Below are 17,784 nucleotides of genomic sequence, written 5' to 3' on the forward strand. Positions count from 1 at the left end.
AAACAGTATTGAAGGGGCCATGAACAGGACTGCGCAGAGGACGAGGCTGTGTTCCTAGGCTAATCCCCAAGCCCGGGCATGGTGGCCTGAGCTGCTGGAACCTGGGGTCAGAAGTCCCACCGTCCTGGAGGTATCTGGCCTTCTGGTTGACCCCTCCACTTTTACAAGGCCTAAGGAGGCTGGGCTGAGCTGAGGGCCATCCCTTCATGGATCTGGGGGGGGGGGGGTCCAGCTCTGGACAGGGGTTCTGGGGAAGGGCAACATCCCAGAACCCTGCTGGCTCCCCTGCCCAGTCAAGGGCGGCATCACCGGCGGCAGTACCTGTGACCCGGCTCGAGTCTTTAGTAGGTGGGCTGCAAGAAATAATCCTCTGCTAAGAATAGCCGTAAGGCAGGGATGGGACACTGGGGTTCAGTGCCTCGAAAATGACCACAATAGAAACAAAGTAAAGCAGAACGCAGTTCAGGAGGGATAGAAAAAAGGGTAACGGGACAAAAACACCTGAGACATCCACAGTCCCCTCCTGTCACCTGCGGACAGGTGTGCTGACCAGGCCCCTGAGAACATACATGTGCACGTGCACCGCGTCCTGGGTCTGCTAGGCGGGTAGGCGGACATGTGCGGCCAGACTCAGCGATTCTGCAAAGCGGGATAAGGGGCACCAGGCGGGGGACCGGGACAGGTGGGGGTCTGACTCGTGTCAGGCGGGGGGATGGCGGGGCGCAGTCCCGCTTTCGCGACCGACGCTGGACCCTGCTCCCGGGGCGGAGCGAGGTCAGGCGCGCACCTGGCGGGTGCAGGGGTCAGGCATCTCAGACCGTCCAGACCCGCCCCTGCCCCTGCAGACACCCGCCCTTTCCCTCCGCCCCCACCGGTACACTCCTCCCCCTGCTCCTACTTCCACGGTCCCGGGACCCGCCCCAGGCCACGCCCCCCCCAGTAGTCCGCCTCCTCCCCATTGATGGTCTCATCCTACCTTGCACAACACCCCTCCTCCTCGCCCGGTTCTAGGGCCCTCCCCACCCTACAGAATCTGTGGACCCGCCCCCTTGCCTCTCCCTTGACACCGCCCCGGTGGGTGGACCTGCCAGCTCGAGGCCCCGCCCCTTTCCATTGACGTCTCCCTCCCCGCATTGGGCTCCGCCCGGATCTGGCCCCGCCCCCACAGTGAACCTCCCATGGCCCCGCCCTGCCCCGGCCACGCTAATTGGTTTCTTTCTGCGGAGCTTCCTGAGCTTCGATTGGCTGTACTCGTCGCCGTTCCGCTGTTCGATTGGCCTGCGGGGCCCGCTTTCGCGAGGACCTGCTCCTCGACGGGGCGGGGCCAGCGGCGGCGCGCTGCTCAGGATTGGTCAGCGGCTCAGAGGGGGCGGGCCCACGCCGCGCGCAGTGCCTCGCCAGAAGCGCCAGGAGCAGCTACTGCCGCCTCAGTCGCCTCAGTCGCTTCAGGCTTGGTCGCCTCAGGCTCAGGCACCACTGGGATCTTCAGTCCTCACCCCCCAGCCCCGCCCCGGCCGCCCTCCCGTGGGCCGGCCCGCGGGCACGCCCTCTGCCGCGGGACAGGTGAGTGATAGCGGGCAGGGCCGGGGATCGGGGGGTGGGGAATCGGCTGGAGTCCGGGGCCGGGGTCGGGGGTCGAGGGTAGGGGTCCCGGCCAGGGTCGAGCCGGGATCGTAACCAAGGATCGGGAACAAGAATCGGGGGTCGGGGGTCGGAGTCCTGGCCGGGATCGGCGCGGGGGATCGTGGGTCCAATCGGGGCCCCAGACCCCTAACTGGGGTCGAGGTCGAGCCGAGATCGAGGTCGAACCAGGGGTCGGGAACCCGTGACCGGGTTCGGGGTTCGGGCCGGGCAAGGGGCGCAGGTATCCGCCAGACCGAGCTCCGTGGAGAGCGCGGCGGACCCCCGTGGGGCCCGGACCAAGTTGGGCTGCCGCGGGGTCGCGGGCCGGGCGGGGCGGGGCCGAAGGCGGGGCGGGGCGGTCCCGGAGGACCCGGCAGCGCCCCCTCCTCAAGTTGGCGCCGGGGCCGCGCTGCGAGCTCACGGGATAGCCGATCCGGACGGAAACTGGGCGCCGGGAGGGTTTCTGAGTGAAGTGACAGTGCGGCTTCGGCGAAGCGCGGACCCCGCCTGGGCCGCCCTCCGCGATTAGAAGTTGTAAACAAGGATCGCGGGGTTCAGGCTGGCCTGTCAGCCGGTGTCTGCCGCAGGTCTGCTCCATACTTCAGGAGGCTCACATTTCAAAACGGTGTAAGTTTCGTCGCGTCTGTCTGAGGAAAGATGTGAGGGAAAGCGCATGGTTGGCGCTGGGCTTGGGGCGGCGGGCCCAGGGGAGGGAAGGGGCGCGGGGAGCTCGGGGCGGCGCCGGGACCGAGAGAGGGGATCCGCGGGTGCCCTTTGTGTCCCTTCGCTCACACTCCCAGCATCTGCCGCCTCGACTCGCGTCTGCCTCCCTCCGTGACCCGAGTCAGAGCCTGGAGCAGGGCACCTGCGGCGGTGCGGCCCCCCTCTTCTGGTTGCTGTATGTCCTTCTTTTATTTTGGGGTGGGTCCAAAAGTGTTCTTATTGTTCCCATAAATGTTTCACTCTGGAAGTATTGTTTACTGAGAGTGTGTGTGTATGTGTTTCTCCGCTTTTACTTTTTACTTAGTACTCCGAAGCACTTGCATAACAAATTTGAAAGTTAACAAAAGCCGGGTCTTAAACCTTGTGCCTGAGGTTGATTATCTTTCCCCACCTTCTTTTGAGGCAACACGGACTTTCGGGTCTCTTTGGCTCTGCATGTGGGCTAAGGGCACTCTGGGGTGATGAGGATTTCTGATGTGTAATTGACCAAAAGGAATCCTAGGGCAGCAGGGCCTTGATGAGAGACGTTTACAGACTAGACTGGGTAATAAACAGACCATGCAATTCACACCATTCCTCTGGCACAGGTTGCCCTCATCCTTCCAGAATTTAATTTGCTGTCAGGGGTGAGCTGTTGCCCCGTTTCTGTTCTTTGAACTTGTCTTTAGAATTGGGAACCAAAGGAAGTGTGCAAAGGTACTTTCCTATTGAAGAAAACTAACTTCCAGTCCTCTCACGCGCAGGAACAACTCATATCATCATAAAATGTCTCAGAGATGTGCATTTTGGCCCAGAGACTGTTTGAAGAACAGTGATACTCTGGAGGGGTTGCTGGCAGAATCTGAAACAATCTCATTGATCCTTACATCAGGGGAATTGGAGTAGTTGTGAGTGGTGTGTTCAGACCTGGAGATCCACCTGATATCAAGGGGTCTTCAAATACAAGTGCAGTCACTGACTGACATTGGTCCCTTTTGAGCACTAATGTTCTCTTGTTTGTAGATGCTGTTATTTACACAGTGCAAGTTCATTACAAGTGTGTTAGGTTTTATATAACTTTATGCATGACACGGAGAAGGCAATGGGACCCCACTCCAGTACTCTTGCCTGGAAAATCCCATGGAAGGAGGAGCCTGGAAGGCTGCAGTCCATGGGGTCGCTGAGGGTCAGACACAACTAAGCAACTTCACTTTCACTTTACACTTTCATGCATTGGAAAAGGAAATGGCAACCCACTCCAGTGTTCTTGCCTTGAGAATCCCAGGGACGGGGAGCCTGGTCGGCTGCCGTCTATGGGGTTGCACAGAATCGGACACGACTGAAGCGATTTAGCAGCAGCAGCAGCATGCATGGCAACCCACCCCAGTATTCTTGCCTGGAGAATACCCATGGACAGAGGAGCCTGGTGGGCTACAGTCTGTGTCAGACACAACTGAGTGACTAAGCATAGCATGTGTTTTCTTAGCTAATACTCAATATTATAAGGTTTTGAAAAAAGGTTTGCTGGTAAAAGGAGTTTTTGTTTTGTTTTTTAGTTGAAAAGATTAGATAGCCTGTGTAGAAATCAGGGCTTTGTGACTGATATTGCCACAGGTGGTGTTAATTAGTGGCAATGTTGGACTTTACAACATCACTTTTCCAGATATCTTTATTAATACTCAGAGTTGGAGAAAATACACAGTTTTATGATTACATTTTAAGGGTATTTATGAGAAAATTTCACCATATGGATTTATTTTGTTCCATGTTTAAAAGAGCATGCAGTGTTTATATTTGCAGAAGTCCCACAAGTCCCCTTGAAACAATCTAGCCATTCAAGGTTGGACACTGTTTCTATTCCGGCAGTTTCACTTCCTGGACCTGTAGTCATGAGTCAATGGCAAAGTTATTCCTATGTTCACAGAAATCTCAGGGCTTTTTCACAAAGCAGATTTTGGTAGATGAAAGTTGTGTATCCCTTTGGTAAAAAAGGCTGTCTTTTAGGCCATAACAAAGAAAAATACCTGCTCGTGTATTGGAATCAATCCCAAGTTAAACATTAGAATGAATACTGTACATTTCTGGAGGGCTCTGGAGACAATGGCTCCTCAATCCAGTACTCTTGCCTGGAAAATCCCATGGACGGAGGAGCCTGGTGGGCTGCAGTCCATGGGGTCGCTAAGAGTCAGACACGACTGAGCGACTTCACTTTCACTTTTCACTTTCATGCATTGGAGAAGGAAATGGCAACCCACTCCAGTGTTCTTGCCTGGAGAATCCCAGGGACGGGGAGCCTGGTGGGCTGCCGTCTATGGGGTCTCACAGAGTTGGACACGACTGAAGCGACTTAGCAGCAGCTGCAGCAGCAGCTGGTGTTACTTGTCAGCTCTGGCTGCAGAGACTCTTAAAAGCGCCCAGCCCCACTGTCCATGGTGCTGAATACATGCCCATTTATTTCTGGGTTTTTCTCTTTTTTTGGTCTCAAATTTCCTTTCCAGTGTGAGTGTGGTTTTGGAGTTTTAAAATGAATTTCAGGATTCACACTATTAAATAAGAGTTGAACAAAGGAATCCTATTGGACCTGAATGGAAGTATGCCTTTTAAAAACTCAAGGCATATTAATATCTCTTTTTCTAAAATGTTGATAATTGTGCTGATTCAACCTATGCTTTGGTTAGTCCCCTTCACCCCAGGTGAGAATTTTCCTCCTACAATATGGACATCAACTAACAAGCCATTGAAATTAAGTGAGACCCTGTTTGCTTAACTAACACCCTCTTTAAAAATGTACTCTTCACTAAAATATACATATATATTTGTACATAGAGGCACTTTGCTTTTCCCTAAACAGAGTTGGGGTTTCCCTCGTGGTTCAGTGGTAAAGAATCCTTCTGTAATGCAGGAGATGCAGGCTCAGTCCCTGGGTCTAGAAGATCCCCTGGAGAAGGAAATGGCAACCCACTCCAGTATTCTTGCCTGGAAAATCCCATGGACAGAGGAGCCTGGTGGGCTACAGTCCACTGGGTAACAAAAGAGTCAGACACGACTTAGTGACAAAACAACAACAAACAGAGTTGATTGTAACGTCCTTCAGCCTCACTGGCATGGTGCTTCCCGGTCTTCCTGAAGAGGGGCTGGAGCCCTCTGAGAATGTGGTGGGGCTGTTGGGCAATTGCCAAGCATTCCTGTTGTATTGGAGCAATATCTACTCTTTTGTCTAGAGTTTTGAGTACATCTTTGTATGTAATTTTAGATAAATTCTTTATTTATCTTGAGGCTAATTTTGTCTGTTTAGAACAGGTTAGCAGTAAAAAATAATGAGTGTCACTTGTACAGAGATTCTTCGACATGATAGTAAATTGTGCATCAAACAAAGCAGTGGATTGTTGAGGTGTTTTTTGTTATGAACATCTGAACTAGTTCTTTGGCCCTGTCAGCTGTACATGTAACCCCGGTTACTCTTTGACATCTGGTTTGTTGAGGGAGACTGAAGGCAGCTTCCTTCTGCCTCCTCCAAATTTCAGAAATCCTCTCTGAGGGCTGCTGTTTGCCAGGCGCTGTGCTATGATCTGGGAACCCACAGGGAAATGAGACAGAGTTCTTTGAAGGACTCAGCACTTTGGACTGAGGACAGGACACGAAGACAGATGATTACAGGGGACACACTCAGTGCTGCAATTGGGGTACACAGGAAGCTGGGTTGGTGTGTGATTCATTTACATTGGGAATCAAAGAAGGCTTCAGAGAGGAGCTGACTTCTGGGCTGAGCCCTGGAGTTTGGGTTGTAATTATTTGGGCATAGATAGGTATACATTGATTACACAAGACCAGAAAGTTGTTGTCATTGGAGGACAGGGAGTTTGGTGGTGCTGAGGCTGGAGGTATGGGGGACGTTGTGAAAAGGTTGGGACTCTGCTAGAGGTATTGTGGGGGAGGGGAAGTTGAGGAGAGGTGTAGTGTGCAGAAGAATGGCCTCCCAAAGCTGCTTGCATCCTGAGCTCCAGAACCTGTGAATATGTTATGTGTCAAAGAGGATTTAAGGTAGCAGTTAGAATGAAGGGTGTTAATCAGTTGACTTTAAAACAAATTATCCTGAATTGTCCAAATGGGTCTAAAGTTGTCACAAGGGTCATTAAATATGGAAGAGAGATGCAGAAAAGTCAGTGTCAGAGTGCTGTAAAGTGAGGAAGACTCTACCCTTCACTGCTGGTTTTGGAGATGAAAGGGATCGTGAACTAAGAAATACAGACAGCCTCCAGACTCTGGAAAAGGTAAGAAAATTGGTTCTCCAGTCAAGCTTCCAGAAAGGAACACAACTGGGCTGACACTTTGATTCTACCCCATTGAGACCTGTGTCTGACGTCCTCCCATCCAAGCACTAAGCAGGCCCGACCCTGCTTAACTTCCGAGATCAGCTGAGATTGGGTCCGTTTAGGGTGGTATGGCTGTAGACTGACTTCTGACCTCCTGCACTGTAAGGTAATTAATTTGTGTTATGTTAAACCATTATATTCAATGGAAAATTTTTTAGAGCGGCTGCAAGAAACTGAGTTGGGACTCTGCTCTAGAAAGTTTCAGCTGGGGAAATTTAAAGAGGAAGTAACCTGGTCAGTTTGGCTGTAGAAGATAAACAGATCCAGTTGCTATTTAGGAGGAGGTTGCCCTAAGTTAGCAGGGTTCTGATCCCCAGTTTCATTTCCTGGCAAGACTGGTTTCTGACATTGCGTTAGCTGGCTTGAATCCCAGTTGAAGTTTTCCTCTAAGCATCCTGCTCAGCCTCCACCCCTGCTAGTTGCCATGTCCCACTGGTCCGCTTTTCCCTGTGCTGGGAACACAGGGGAGAGTGGATCAGGTATACATCTACCTATGCATGATATTGTGGGGATTGTGGGATCATAGGGTAGGCCCAGTTCCAACCGTAAAGCTGTTGCAAACAATGTCCCAAAGGTTTGTTTCTTCATTTCCTTGCTGATCCTTTGTAATTCAAATGTTTAATTGTTGTCGTTGAGTAGATATGAAACATCTCACTGTTTTAATTTCTATTTCCTTGATTACTAGTGAATTTGAGGATTTTTTTACCCATTTATTGGCTTCCTGAATTTTCAAGTCTATAAATTGTATTCTTATATTGCTTGTCTGTTTTTGTGCCTGGGTTATCCTTTTTATAGCTTTTTTGAAGTTCTTTATATATTTGGATTCTATTTGTGTCCTATTTTTTATCCTTTTAAAAATGCTATTTTGATGAACAGATGTTTAATTTTAATGTCGTCAAATTTATCAATCTTTTTCTTACTGTTTGTGGTTATTAAGTCTTATTTAAGAAATTGTTTGTTACCTCATGGTCATAAGATATGCTCCTCTTAAAGATTTTTAAAAAATATTTCCTCCTTATATTCTACTTTGAACTTATTTTTGTATGAAGCAGGAGGTAGAGATATGATTTTAGATTTTTTTTCCCTTCTGCCAGTACTGTTTATTGAGTACCATTCTTTCCCCAGTGATTTGCAGTACTGTCTTTGAAACATACCAGACCTCACAAATGTGTGGATCTGTTTTGAATTTCTCCATGTAAATAGTTATAATTTCATTTCTTCCTTCCTAGTCCTTAAATCTTTTATTTTATTTTATTTTTTTGTCTTATTCCCTTTGTTTGGACCACTAAACAAAGTTGCATAGAAATTGTGGTAAGGCTATCCTAATATTATTTTTCAGTTTAAAGGCAATGTTTTCAAACTGTTAAATATGAAGTTTGTTGTGTACTGGTAGATTAGATTCCTTTTATTAGGGTAAGGATGGTAAATATTTTAAAAATCATTTATAGATTTTTAATTTTATCAGGTGGTTTCTTTACCTATTTTATAATTTTACATATTTTCTTCCTTGAACTCTGAGGTGAAATATTTTAATATTTTAAATCATCATTAATATTTTTAATTTTAAATCATCGTTGGTTTCTTGGGATCAACTCTACTTTGTCATGATACACTACATTTAAAAATTATTATTGGATCCAAGTATGTAATCTTTCACTTTTGATTTTGGTATATATTTCATAAGAAGTATTGATTGATAATCTTTTCTTATATTGCTCTTAATCAGCTTTGGTATCAAGATGATGCTTCATCATCTCTGCAGTAATTTCTGAAAGGGAGAGATGTTTGTTCCTTGGAAGTTTGGCAGAACTGCTTCCTAAATGTTCTAGATGTGGACCCTTTTAGAACATGGAGACACTTGCAGTTAATCACTTTAGAAGCTGGTCCATTCTGTTCACATTTTTTTGGCTGGAGAGAGTCATTCTGGATATGCCTAGTTTCAAATGGAGCAGGAAGGTGGAGTCTTCCATGTTCTGGAAGTTTAGAACAACTGGCGACTGGTAAATATTAGTAATATTTAACCACCCTGTGGAAGCTAATTGATGTCTGTGCTGCCAAATAAGCCAAAATTAAAACTGTGTTCCTCTCGAGGTCTTGTTCCAAGTTTTCCCAAGTATGTTGTCTATCAAGGGGCCAGTTAGATGTCTTGTGAACAAACTATCCTGCTCACTTTCTCCAGAACCCATCTTGGGAGTTCCTGCTTCTCTACCTCTCCTCATTGCAGAGGAAATATCTCTCATTCTCATTCCTTTCCCCTGATCAAAATCTTAATCATCCTTCACGGCTGGCACAGGACCTGCTGAAATCCTCTACATGAACTCTGACTCATTGTGAACATTCCCATTACTTTTTACAGTACTGTCCTACGTCAGAGATGCAAAGGGCAGGATTCAGTTGTGTTTATGAGTGGTTGGTTGATCAGAAGAGTCTTCACATCCAAGTGCAAGCTTCTCTCCTTTGTCTGAGCTCTGCAGTGGGAAGCTAGGTAGAGTGGACAGACTGCGTGAATGAAGTTGAGCTCACCATGTCCTCACCTTCTAGTATTCACACCTTGTTTAATACCCCCATCCCCATTGAGGTGGGACCTGTGACTTGCTTCTAACTAATGGAATAAGGCAAAAGTGATGGGACACAAATTCCATTATTATGTTACATTATGCGATTCTGTCTTGCTAGAAAATGATTTGCTGTTGTTGTTGCTTAATCACTAAGTCACGTCCTACTCTTTGTGACCCCGTGGACTGTAGCCCATCAGGCTCCTCTGTTCATGGGATTTCTCAGGCATGAATACTGGAGTGGGTTGCCATTGACTTCTCCAGGGGATCTTCCCAACCCGGGGATTGAATCTGCATCTCTTGCATTGGCAGGTGGGTTCTTTACCACTGAGCCACCAGGAAGCCCGGAAACTGATTTAGAGAGTCTCTCTGCTGGCTTGAGTAAGCGCCCAAGTTGGAGAAGCCCACATGGCAGGAACTGCAAGGTGGCCTTTAGGAGCTGAGGGCCACCTCCAGAGACAACCAGTGGGAAGTAGGGACCCTCAGTCTTACAGCAAGGAAGCAACTTCCACCCACAACCTGAGTGAGTTTGGAAGCAGATTCTTCCCCAGTAAAGCCTGCAAATGAGAATATAATCTTGCCAACATCATGACTGCAGCCTTATGAGACCCTAAGCAGAGGACCCAGTCAAGCCTGTTCAGACTGTGGCCTTGCTACAGTTTGTCATGCAGCTGTAGAAGACTAATGCACCAGATTTGTACTGACCTCCCAGTGACCTCACTAGAAGTGGGTTTAGGCTGATGAAGGTTGTTTGAATCTATTGGGGATAATCAATTTTTAAATTATTAAAATCTTTTTCTATTTATAAAAGAATTGAAATAGGCAGAAAGTATAAAGCACAAAATCAACATCATCTATAATCTTACCACGTAAGGATAGCCAATTTTTTCTACTTTTATATAATATATGATATGCATTTCCTCAAGGTGGGATTCATTCCATAATATGTTTTATGAACAACTTTCTTCTTTGTAGATAGTGAACATTTTTTGCATCATATCATATTTTTCTAAATTATTATTTTGAATGACTGCATAATATTCCAATGGGTGTCCCAATTTATTGAACCACTTTCATATAGCTGAGCATTGATGCCGTTTATAATATTTACCTTAATGAATAATTCTTTGATAAGTATCCTATACAAAACTCATTGTGTGTATCCTTGATTATTTCTGAAAGAGATTTCTAAAGGCAGAATTCTCATGTCAAAACTTGTAGAAGTTTTTAAACTTTTTGATATTAACCATACAGCTTCCAGTGTTCTTTAAAAAGTGTACAACTCAAGTATCTGTTTCTGTAACTCACCACGTGGGGATAGGACAGAACTATTGATTTTTCAGCATTTAGGTTCCTGTTTTCCTAACCCTGTTTGCAAAGTGCTTTTAAATTATTCATTAAAGTGCAGTATTCTATTTATAGACACATTTGTGTATGAGATCGCTCCCTTAATGTCTGGGCAAAAAGCCTTTGAATTGCTATTATCACATCCCTATCTTTGCAAATCCTTTTCTACTCCTATCCACCCTTTCTTTGTTTTCAACCAAATAGAGACACTGAAAACAAGGTTTTATAGTTGAAATGGTTACTCAGATGAAGTGGCTCTTCTGAATGAGCTCTTGTTCTTTTCTTCTCATCGTTCATTAACTAGTTGACTTCAAAAAGATGAAAGATCAGAAAAGTATTAATTATTAATTCAAAAATACTTCTTCCTGATTCATAAAATAAGGAGTGCTTATTTATAAATTTTATGAAATAGTGATTAGCATCAAAAGCAGAATAAAATTCTTTAATTCCACCACCCACAGATGACTACAATATGAACAAAACTTGTTCATACTAGCCTATTATCATTTATCGATTAGATGCTGATTACTAATGTTTTAGGGGAAATTTTTGAGTCCATGTCTATGAATGAAATTGATCTGTAATTTTCTTTTCCTATAGCTGTTCACCATCTAATTTGAGATGAATGGTTACTTTATCATTTGCAGCTTTTATCTTTTACTAGTATGTGCATTTAAGGTGGCACGTTTCCTTATAAATGTTTCAGCTGCATCATACAGAGTTTGATTTGGTGTATTTTCATCATTGTTTAGTAAATGCTATGCACTAAATTGTTCTTCCCTCAAATTCCCCTGCTGAAGCTCAAACCCCAGATTCATGGTACTGGGAGATGGGGCCTTCAGGAGGTGATTAGGTTTAAAAGAGTGTGAGGTCCTTATGAAGGGATTAGTGCCTTATAGGAAGAGACCAGAGACCCCCTTCTCTCTTTCCTTGCCATGTGAAGTCACAACAAGAAAGCGGCCAGCTGGAAGTGAGGTAGTGGGCCTTCACCAGAACATGACCATGTCAGCACCTTGATCTCAGACTTCCCAGCCTCCAGAACTGAGAAGTAAATGTCTAAGCCCCCAGTCTCTGGTATTTTGTTATAGCAGCCTGAGCTAGTACAATATAATTTCCATTATGATATTTTTCTTTGATTTGTAAGTCATTTAGAAGAATATTTTAAAATTTCCAAACATCTGCATATTTTATTTTATTCTTTTCTATCACAATTGAATTGCCCAGGGATCATGCTCTTTATTTTAATCTTTTGAAATTTTCTGATGTGCCTTATAGTAGAATATGGTCTATATGTTTTCTCAAATGTTCCTGTGTGCTTGAAAAGAGTTCAGTTCAGTGTTCTATATATTCTATTCAGCTAACTCGATAAGCATATTACTCACGTCTTCTGTTTTCTGACTGCCTTTTTGTCTGGTTGTTATATCTGTTACTAAGATAATTACACAATTTCATTGTGATTATGGATTTGTCTTATTTCTTCTTGTAGTTATGTCAACTTTTATTTATATACTTTGAAACCATATTATTAGGAGAATGCAAATTTAAAATTGTTATGTTTTCCTGATGAATTCAGACTTTAATTATTATGAGTGGTTCTCTTTATCTCTAGTAATGTATCTTTGCCTTTTTGTTGTAGTGTGTCTAATACTGTTATGGCTATATCAGATTTCTTTAGGCTCATATTTGCATGAAATCTTTGTTTTTTATCATTTTACTTTCAGCCTTACTATGTTTTTATACCTTAGATATATCTCTTGCAAAGGTTATACAGTTAGATTTTTTTCATCCAATCTGATTATCTTTGTCCTCTAATGGGAGCATTCAACTCATTTACATTGAATGTAATTACGATCTATTTGAGTTTAAATCTACAGGCCTATTATATGTCACTCTTGTCCCATGTTTTCGGTGTTTATTTTTCTCTCTTGTGTTATTTGAAACTAGTATTATGATTTTGAAAAATCATTCTGCTTTTCTACTTTCTCTAGTGTATTGGAGGTTATATATTCTATTTTCTTTTTGTGGTTACCATGTGAATTAGATAATGTGTTATTAACTCATCCAGATAATTCATTTATACCTTCCTCTTGGGCCATGCAGAGATCACAGTTTCTTAGAATACTTAAACTCCATTCTCCCCTCCAGATTTATGTGTGCTTGTAACTGTATATTTTAATTCTATATGCTCTTTTTAAACTCAATGAAGTAACATTAACAGTGTTAATATTTAACATACTGTCCATGTTCATTTAGATTTACTCATCCTGATAGCTTAGTTGGTAAAGAATCTGCCTGCGATGCAGGAGACCCTGGTTCAATTCCTGGGTTGGGAAGATCTGCTGGAGAAGGGATAGGCTACCCATGCCAGTATTCTTGGGCTTCCCTTCTGGCTCAGATGGTAAAGAATCCGCCTGCAATGTGGGATGGGTTCAATCCCTGTCTCCCCTGGAGAAGGGAAAGTCTAGCCACTCCAGTAGTCTGGCCTGCTATACTATACAGTCCATGGGGTCGAAAAGAGCTGGACACAACGGAACGACTTTCTCTTTCACTTATCTGTTCTTTGCTTTTCATTGCTCTCTTACATTTCTGACCTTTATTTTGGGGTCATTTCCCTTCTGCCTAAAGAGCCTTCTTTAGAAATTCCACTTTTTGCTTATCAACTGATAGTAGACACTCCTGATTTTTCTAAAAGTACTTAGATTTCACTTTTATTATTTAAAAAATTCCTTTACTTAAAATTTTGGGGGGTATATTTTACATGTGTAAAATTCACCTTTTTAAAGTTTAGATTCAGTGGTTTTTGGTATTTACAAAGTTGTACAACTTTCATCAATACCTAATTTCAGAGCATTTTTATCAATTTAAAAAAAAACCCTCATACCTCTTAACAGTCACTCCCCATTCCTCCCTTTCCCCAGAACTTGGCAACCATTACTCTACTTTCTGTCTATAAGATTTTGCTTAATATGTACTTTTCATATGGGTGGAGTTATAAATATGTGACCTCTGGTATCTAGCTGCTTTCATTTACTAGAATAATGTCAAGGTCCTTCCATGATCCACTGTAGCATGGCTGATTAGTATGTATGGATAGATTGCATTTTGCTTATCCATTCATCAGTAGGCAGACATTTGACTTTTTTGCATTTTTTTGTCTATTATGAATAATGTGCTGTCAACAGTCATGTGCAAATTTTTTTATGTACAAATTTTTGTATGAGAACATGTTTTCATTTCTTTTGACTATATACTTAAGAGTGAAATTGCTGGGTCAGATAATAACTCTAACTTTTTGAGTAACTGCCAGATTATTTTCCAAAGACGCTATACCATTTTATCCTACCAGCCATGCATAAGTGTTCGTTTTTCCACATCTTCTCAATACTTGTTATTTTCAATTTTTTGATTGTTGCCATCCTAGTGGGTGTGAAGTGGTGTCTAACTGTGGTATTGATTAGTATTTCCCTAATAGTTGATGCTTTTGAGCACTTTTTTGTGTGCTCATAGCCATTTGTATGGGAGAAGGCAATGGCACCCCACTCCAGTACTCTTGCCTGGCAAATCCCATGGACGGAGGAGCCTGATGGGCTGCAGTCCATGGGGTCGTGAAGAGTCAGACATGATTGAGTGACTTCACATTCACTTTTCACTTTCATGCATTGGAGAAGGAAATGGCAACCCACTCCAGTGTTCTTGCCTGGAGAATCCCAGGGATGGCGGAGCCTGGTGGGCTGCCATCTATGGGGTCGCACAAAGTCGGACACAACTGAAGCGACTTAGCAGCAGCAGCAGCAGCAGGAGCAGCAGCCATTTGTATATCTTTGGAGAAATTCCTGTTTAGATCCTTTGGCCATTTTAAAGTTGGATTGTCTTTTTATTGCTGGGCTGTAAAGAACCTGCCTGCCAGTGCAGAAGATATAAGAGATGTGGGTTCAATCTCTGGGGGAGGGCATGGCAACCTACTCTAATATTCTTGTCTGGAGAATCCCATGGACAGAGGAGCCTGGTGGGCCATAGTCCATAGGGTTGCACAGAGTTGGACATAACTGAAGTGACTTAGCACTAGCACAAAAATTCTTTATTGTTTACCAATTCCTTATCAGATATATGATTTGTAAGTATTTCCAAATCTTGTGAGTTGCCTTTTCACTTTCATGATAGTGTCCTTTGATGCACATTTTCATGAAGACTAATTTATCTATTTTTTCTTTTGTTGCTTGTGCTTTAGGTGTTGTATTTAAGACAGCATTGCCTAATCCCAGATTACAAAGAATCACACCTGTGTTTTATTCTAAAGTTTTAGCTCTTAAATTCAGGCTTTTGATACATTTTGAGTTAATTTTTATGTATGGTGTGAGGGAGTAGCGTCTGTATCTGTCTATCCAGTTGTCTGAGCACCATTTTTTGAAAAGACTATTTCCTCAGTGAATGGTCTTTTAACAGCTTTGTTGAAAATCAGTTGACCATAGAACATGGGTTTATTTCTGGACTCTCAATCTGAGTCCATCCATCTGTATATCTATCTTTATGCCAAAACCGCAGAGTCACGATTACTGGAACTTTGTGGTAAGTTTTGAAATTGGGAAGTGTGAGTCCTCCAACTTTGTTGTTCTTATTTAAGATTGTTTTGGTTATTCCTGATCCCTTGCATTTCCATGATTTTTAGGATTAGCTTGTCAATTTTTGCATAAAAGGCAGCTGGAATTTTGGTAGGGATTGCATTGAATTTGTAGATCAATCTGGGAATACTGCTATTTTGACTGTAGTAAGTCTTCTAATCCACGAGCATGGAATTTATTAGCTGTAATAGTTTTTTTTTAGTGGATTCTGAACGTTTTCTGTGTGTATATAGTTACTTTTATGCCTTCCTTTCTAATCTGGATGCCCTGTAGTTGATTTATTTGGCCACACTAGGTCTTAGTCATAGGTATCTGGGGACATCCATCTTTGTTGCAGCATGTGTGATCTTTGGTTGTGTCATATCAGCTCTTAGTTGTGGCATGTGGAATCTTGTTCCCTGACCAGGAATCGAACCCGGGCCCCCTGCACTGGGAGCTTAGCTACTGGACCACCAGGAAAGGCCCTGTATTTTTATTTCTTGTGTGATTGCCCTAGTTATAACTCCTAGTATAATGTTGAATTGTCTTAGCAGAAGTGGACACCCTTGTCTTCCTGATCTTAGGTGGAGAGCTTTCAGCCTTTCACCACTAATTATATTGTTAGCTTCGGATTTTTGTAAATGCCCTTTTTTAGGTTGAGGAAGTTTCCATTTAGTTTTATTTCGTTTTTTTTAATCATAAAAGATTATTATTGTCAGATGCTTCCTCTAATCTATTGAGATGATCATGTGGTTTTGTCCCTCTTAATGTGCATTACATTGACCGATGTTCACATGTTGAAGGAACCCTGCATTCCTTAGGTAAATTCCGGTTAGTCATGGTGAATAATCCTGTTATATGTTGCTAGATTTAGATTGTTAGTGTTCTATTGAGGATTTCTGCATATGTATTCATTAGGCATATTGGTCCATAGTTTTCTTTTTTCTTGGTGATATCTTTGGTTTTGATATCGGGATTATATTGGTCTCTTAGAATGAATTGGGAAGTGTCCTTTTGTACTTTTTGGAAGAGTCTGTGAAGGATTGATGCTAATTCTTTAAATATTTAGCAGAATTCACTAGTGAAGTCAATTTGTTATTGTTCAGTTGCTAACTCATGTCCAACTCTTTTCGATCCCATGGACTGCAGCATGCCAGGCTTCCCTGTCCTTCACTATCTTCCTCCTGGAGTTTGCTCAAACTCATGTCCATTGAGTCAGCTATCTCATCCTTTGTTATCCCCTTCTCCTGCCCTCAGTCTTTCCCAGCATCAGGGTCTTTTCCAATGACTCAACTCTTTGCATCAGGTGACCAAAGTATTGGAGCTTCAGTATCAGTCCTTCCAATGAATATTCAGGTTTGATTTCCTTTAGGACTGACTGGCTTGATTTCCTTGCTGTCCAAGGGACTCTTCAAGAGTCTTCTCCAGAACCTTAGTTCAAAAGGATCAATTCTTCAGCAGTTGGTCCTGGACTTTTCCTTATGAGAAGTTTTTCAGTTACTAAATCAAAGTCTTTACCTGTCTTAGGTCTATTCAGATTTTTTATTTCTTGTTGAATCAATTTTGGTAATTTTTGTCTTTCTAGGAATTCAGGCATTACACCTAGGTTATCTAGGCAAACAATTGCTCATTGTATTTCTTGATGATCCTTTTTATTTCTGTAAAGTTCTTAATTTCATTTTTGATTTTAGTAATTTAAGTGTTCCTTCTCTTTTTCTTGTAGATATGGATATGGATAAAGTTTTTTTGGATCTTTTCATAGAATCAACTTCTGGTTTCATTGTTTTTTGTTCTCTATTTTCTATTTCTTAATTCATTTATTTTTGTGCTAATACTTGTGTTTTCCTTTCTTCCGCTTACTTTGTATTTAGTTTGTTCTTTTCTAATTTCTTAAGGTGGATGGATGGTTAAGTTATTGATTTGAGATATTCTTTTATAATATAGGTATTCACAGCTATAGATTTGTCTCATCAGTGATGAGATAAATTGCTGCCTATCAATGTTTTAGTATGTTGTGATTTCATTTTCAGTCATCTCAAAGTATTTTCTAATTTTCTCTGTGCTTTCTTCTTTGATTCCATGTTTCTTTAGGAATGTGTTGTTTAATTATTACAAAATTGTGAATGTTTATATCTGTGTTCTTGATGTCTGAATTTCTTTCCCTTGCCATCAAAAAACATACTTTGATTTCTTTCCTTTAAATGACATTTGTTTCCTTTAAATGACTTTTGACATTTGTTTTTTGAGTGTAACATTTAGTCTCTCCTGGAGAATGTTCCATGTGTACTTTAAAATAACTTGTTTTGAAAACTTAGCCAAGATGGTGGAGTAGGAAGACCCTGAGCTCACATCCTTATGGGCACGCCAAAATTACGACTACTTACAGAGCAACTATTTATGAGAAAGACTGGAATCTACTGGAACAGATCTTCTACTACTAAAGATATAGAGAAGAAATTAGATGGATAGGAGGGATAGCGTTGCATTATAGTCAAGACCCATACCCCTGGATGTTGCTGCTGCTAAGTCACTTCAGTCGTGTCCGACTCTGTGTGACCCCATAGACGGCAGCCCACCAGGCTCCCC

At 42.8% G+C, this 17,784-nt stretch overlaps 1 protein-coding gene across 17 annotated transcripts in view; it reads left to right on the top strand.

The window, feature by feature from the left end:
- Positions 1 to 1,396: 1,396 nt before the first annotated feature.
- PCBP3 (poly(rC) binding protein 3) overlaps positions 1,397 to 17,784 on the top strand; it is a 230,473-nt gene continuing 214,085 nt past the window's right edge. For 7 of the 17 annotated variants that reach the window (XM_061423734.1, XM_061423740.1, XM_061423719.1 and 4 more), the window contains exon 1: positions 1,428 to 1,563. The gene's annotated coding sequence lies outside the window, so the exon portion shown is untranslated. Of the gene's footprint in view, positions 1,564 to 17,784 lie in introns of all 17 variants that reach the window. The other 10 variants (XM_061423829.1, XM_061423849.1, XM_061423816.1 and 7 more) reach the window with 9 other exon arrangements.

This window comes from Bos javanicus, chromosome 1 (assembly GCF_032452875.1).
Source record: "Bos javanicus breed banteng chromosome 1, ARS-OSU_banteng_1.0, whole genome shotgun sequence".
Lineage (NCBI taxonomy): Eukaryota > Metazoa > Chordata > Mammalia > Artiodactyla > Bovidae > Bos > Bos javanicus.